Source organism: Pogoniulus pusillus, chromosome 17 (genome assembly GCF_015220805.1).
Source record: "Pogoniulus pusillus isolate bPogPus1 chromosome 17, bPogPus1.pri, whole genome shotgun sequence".
In the NCBI taxonomy this organism is placed as follows: domain Eukaryota; kingdom Metazoa; phylum Chordata; class Aves; order Piciformes; family Lybiidae; genus Pogoniulus; species Pogoniulus pusillus.
Window position 1 is genome coordinate 9,190,256 of NC_087280.1, and position 5,758 is coordinate 9,196,013.

Sequence of the window (5,758 nt, forward strand, 5' to 3'; positions counted from 1 at the left end):
GGAAGAGTAAGCAGATAAGATCTTGATGTTTCTGTCTTGTTGATTGTAGGAACTAACATGCAAAAGCCTTGATTTTCATCCTTGTTGGAGTCAGTCCAACAGAAACATCTCAGTTCTGTTGGCACCAAAGAAGATGGCCGGTCCTCAATGCTGGCATTTGTACCAAAATGGGAAGGGAGTGCTGCCAGAAGGCTCTCTTGTGTGAAGACTGGCTATTGCTTAGGGAGAGGATGAAAAAAGATTATGCTGAGAGAAGATAATTTAAAATTAATTGGAGGAAGATAAATTAATATTTTCTAGTACAGCATTTTCCAGGAGAAGAAATCAAATAAAATAGCAAGAAAGTAATAAACAGCAAATTTGACATTAGTTTTAATAAAGCACTAAATAAATATTGTGGACTTTTTAATAATGGTAATAAAAAGCTACGAGTACCTCAACAACATGCATGTTATAAACTCATGTTTTTACTGAACCACATCTTGTTTTTTGCAGCAGTACTCTATTTTCTGGCTGCCTTGGAAGTTTTGGTAAATGGCAATCGCAGTGATGGTTCAAAAGTTGATAAAAGGAACATGGGGGAAAGGCAGTTGTGGAAAACTCTTCAGCTCTTTTTTTCTTGTTATTTATTTAAATGCACATTTTTCAGGAAAAACAGATAATCCAAGATCTGATAAATATTCAGTAGTGTTGGTGGATTTGTGTGTGTGTGTGAGGCTGTAAGTTACAGAAATGGTGAGTCATGTGGAAACTTATTCAGGAAAACGAGGCACTTGTGAGGTTTTGAAGATGAAGAAAGAGCAGAGTATAGCAAACCCTTAAATTAAGCCAAAATCTATATAGTGTGTCTTAGTGTCTTCACAGAGTACTTTAGAAGTCAACTTTTAAACAGAAATGATTTAGGAAAAGATTCACTTTGGACATCTTCATGCAGACCTAAGCAGTACTGAACTCAGCTCTAATCAGTGCAGCCTTCTGCTTTCAGACTTGTGAATGACAAGTGCCTGTAAAGGTGTGGAATGTTACTGCTAGAAAAGCAGGATGTTGTGAAATCTGGGGCTGTGTCATCGTGCACGACTGTAGTCATCAGAATGGTACTAAACCTTCCTGCAACACTGAGGGGCCTGGGAATACAGCCCCCATTTCCTGTCAGTCCTGAAGAGTCAGCTCTTCACCTGAGCCACATTGTGATATATCTTAATTCTCTGATTTATTGACTTGAAAATTTGGCCTATTAAAAAAAATGTTGCTGCTTCCAGGGTATCACAACAGAAATAACACCTGAAAGAAACCTACGAAGAGATTTGAATGCATGTCATCAATGTCATGTATTTTGTGGCTTTAGGCATCTTAATTACAACATCTGCTTATGCTTAGAAGATTGCAAGTCAGAATGACTTCAGAGCTGTGTTTAAATGAAACCCTACACAGCATAAAAAGAATTCATACTAAATATTTTTGGGGTGTAAATATTTTGGGGGCAGAAATGTGTGGTTCAGTATTGTGCTGGTATGAGGCTAATAGGAATATTTTAATGAGAGCAATTAGATCATTGGCTGTGAAAAGAAAATAATGATGAAGCCTATATCATTATTTGGTTTGCTGAGAGGGATAAGAGCTAAAATGTTAACAGTCTGTCCCACTCTGGTCTGGGAAGCTGCTTCCTTTAACTTCTCCTTCACGCTCTCTCTCTCTAATCTTGGCTAATACATAACATAAGCCTTGCTGGTTGTTTTTGTTTGCCTGTCTGGTAAGGTAGAGGGAGAAAGAGAGGGTAGAGAAGGGTAGCTTTGAGCCCCTTCTGGGCAGTTTCCTTTGGGAGGGAGTTTGGATTTCTGTATTATTTCTAATTTGTATGTAATTGTAAATATTGTGTGTATATGCTGGTGAATCTTTTTCTGCTGTAAGTATAGCTTCATTTAGCTTTCAAGCTGTCTGAGCTAGTCTGGTAAATTCCAATAGTGGGGGTACAGGGAAGTTCCTAACTCATCACAGGTATTTATTGGGTACTGGTGTTGTTATTATTGTCTTTCTTTAATGTTTCTACTGTACTTCATTAAGAGTTTATTACAAGGGCTTTGCCTTTACACAGTGACATGAATAAGCTTATATTTAGCATTGTTGCTCTTGTATCATTTGCTCATAAGCTTTGTCCATTTTTTTTGCAGAATTACACATTTTTAGCAATGTAATCCAGGCAACAAATGCTAACATATGTCTACAGGGTTTTTTTCTGCTTCTATTCAGGTGAGTTTATGTTGTCCAAATTTGAGATAAAATATGTCTTAGTAGAGTTTATAAATAACCCTACTGGTCACTTAGCACTGACTGGGATTGGCCAGAAAATATTTAGAGAGGCCTTTTGTACGTTTTGGAATGAAAAACATCTCATTTTTTTTAACACTGCTTCTTGAGGAAAAAGAGATAAATTACTCTTTCTATTGAAGTTGAGAGCTTAGAAGGTTTGTGTGCCACATCTGAGGCTACTGAGTATTTACGATTACACATTGTTTAAGATGTATTTAACTTTTATTGTCTCAACACCTATGCTTCTCTTTGAAAGCACATTTGAAATACTGTTTTTCTATTGTTCTCTTGCTTTCAGTTGAGGACAAGCTGCTACAAAGACTCGGGCTTGTGTCCTTAAGCTCAAAGTGTCCAGAGAAATACATGTAGAAGGGGAACTCCCTTCTACACCTAAGCTCCGGATTGGTTGTCTCAGGCTTTGTGTGGAGTAATAGGATTCTTTTCCATGAGTTGTTAATCCAGCTTCGGAGCCAGGCAAGGTGAGTATTTACTGGTAGGCTTCCTAGAAGGCTAGGAGAATCAGTTTCTCACTGACATTCATAAGGAGTTTGCCTCTTTCTCCTCTTTCCTTGCCAACTAGATATAAAATTGAAATGTAGGTAAAAATAACTTGCTCCTTTCCGTTCAGTTTTTAAAAGAGAAGTATTTAGAAGGTCAGTCTCACAGTCTAGATAACAGTAACTGTGTTTTATGCAGCTGCCAGTGAAGAATTTGGTGTCAAAATGCAGGAGTACTTTTAAGTAGTAGTTAAGGAACATGATTTTTTTAGGAGACATGGGATAACAACGAATCAGCATTAAAACAGAATCAGTCCACAGTACAAGCACTAGGGAATATATATGAATTCCTCCCAAATTCATAGAGAGATCCATTTGGAAGTCAGATTATGTGCATAAAACACAGTGGAATGGAATATTTCATAATCTAAATGTAAAGAAACTATATATAAATTTGGACTAAACAGTGTGAACTAACAGTTAAGGATCAAGCACCTAATTTTAGAAGGTCTACCCTATAGAAAAGCAGACATGCCTGGTCAGATGATGTGAGAATAAAAAGCAACTGCATTTCAGATAAAGAACAAGCAGCTAGAAATCACATGCAGAGAAAATGGATTGCCCACTCTTTAAAACAATCTGGAAGGAAGAGATGAGACACTTTAGCAGTGACCGCTTTCCCCAGGTAGCTGATGGAGAAAAGGTTTCAACACCAATCCAAGGTGGAGAAAAAAACATGTAGTAAAAATGATGACACACAAGAAACAGACTTTCAGGCAGTTTATTCTGCTAGACATCAAATGCTGGGTTTTGAGGCTATAAATTATCATTCAAAAAACATTATCTCAGATCAAGTACCCATGGCCAAATAAAACCAAGCAGGAAGGGGACCTGTTTTGGAGAGGTAGAAGTTAGATCCCAATAGAGCATTTAGATCCTGGAGAAGCCTGATGAGAGTTGTCATTCCAGACTTGCCAACAGAGAAGTCCTCTCAGAGAAAGAAAGAACAGTAATAGTCCTCACATGTAAACTAAGTGAAGCAAGGCCTGAAAAATGTTTCATGGAAGAAAAATCGAGGCCAGGAACTAGGAGGTCCCAAAAGTGTGCTTTGGAGAGTCAGTCACTTGCGGAGTGGTAGAAAAATGCCAGATAATGGAGACAAGAAAAGGGGATAGAAGTAATCCCCTTGGAAAAAATCATATTAGCTTCTTAATCTACGATGTGTGTAGTACATGTCTGATTAGATATGGTGACAGGAAACAGTTACTTGCAAACTAAAGCAAAATAATCTTGTGGGAGGGTAACTTGTAAATTTATTTTTTAGATTAAAAAAAGGGCATGCATCAAGTAGGGAGTTTTAGCCAGTAGCAAAATCCCTTTGACTTCGAGTCACAAGTAAGGCTTTTTTAACTCACAGTTCCTAGTCGTTCCTCACCATGTCACATTAGCAGTACCTGAGTGTTACAAGTCAGTGCTGGGCCCTCACTTCTGAGCAGTTTACAGCATTTACATGTGCATATATATGTTTTGTAAACTGAACTGTGTGTAGCTGAAGCTGACTCATTTAACTGTTAGGACTGAAACATAGAGAGGTAGGGATGGGGCTTCTGACTTAGAGCACAGCAGTGTGTCTCTGAACACCCAAACCACCCTAGGAACCTCCTGTGGAAAGATTCCTAGAACTCTCGTACCAGTCAGAGCATGAAACCAGTACTGCTTGCAGTGAGCATAGGGTGATGAGAATGGCAATCATACAGAGGTCACCTGTGATATGCAGTACTGCATGCACTCAGGAGCAGTACAGCTGTAAACATGCTGACGTGTATGATGTTTCTCCAGTGTAGCATGGCAAGGTTTGTTGCAGGCATGCAAAGAGACACTAAGATGAAGTAGTTTTCTGAGTGCTACACAGCAAATTACAGTTAGAATTCAGGCACACCTAATCCCCTGTCTGCATCTGATCCAAATTGCTCTAAGTCTTTTTGCTGTTGTCACATACAGAAGGTGGTTGCTTGGAGAGCTATTAACCCACAAGCATGGAACAAACAGGAGACTGAAAGCTACTCATTGTTTAAGAGAAATGCACAACTGGCAAACTCCCCCACCTGTGCAAGACTGGTGTTCTGAATCACAGATGAAAGATTCTCATAGTAGTACTGGAAGTGGAACTGGCAATTCTGAGCATTATCAGGCCGCAGATAGTGAGAAATCAATCTCCATGTTGCAAGTCAGAGTTCTGTATTTGGAACTTGCACTACGTTGAGGGGATGTGGGTATGCAAGATTAGCCACCAGTTTAGAGAGAAAAAGCTTTACCTGACAGGCTTTTGAGGAATGTTCCTCTTTGAAGAAATAATTAAAACCACCAGTTCATTCTAGAGCATTATTAGAGGCCTTCATCCCTTTGCTGCAGTAACTGCTTTCCTTGTGCATGGACTGAATTAGTGCCATGTTTCAGCTGTATTTCATGCTTGTATTATCCAGTCAGCAGTAAAATCCATTCATGCCAGCTCTTTGAAATATCAACCTGTGGTGAATGCGAAGTCATGTTTCATGGGACCTGGTTACATTGTGAAAGACTGAAAATGTTTGCTCAGTAGGTTATTTAGCTTTCCTTTGAAACTGAACTTTTAGACAACCAGGAGGTAAAAAGGGGGAAAAATCCTGAAAATTCTCTGAATGGGTGGAAGTTTCAGCAAATGACTGATTACTTAACCGTATTACTTGCCTCAAAGGCAAAAACATTCTGTGCCTTCATTTTGCTGTTGCCCTGCTGGAGTCAGATCAATTTAACAAAGCTGTTCAAGCAAAGAATTAGCCTGACTTGGATGACTCTCACCACTGGGCACTGAGTATTGCAGAGGCAGAGAGCACAGGCCTACTTCTGCCTGCTTTTAACCCACCTTACACTTGTATGTTACGTGTTTTGCTGGACACACAAAGCATGTGCTTATT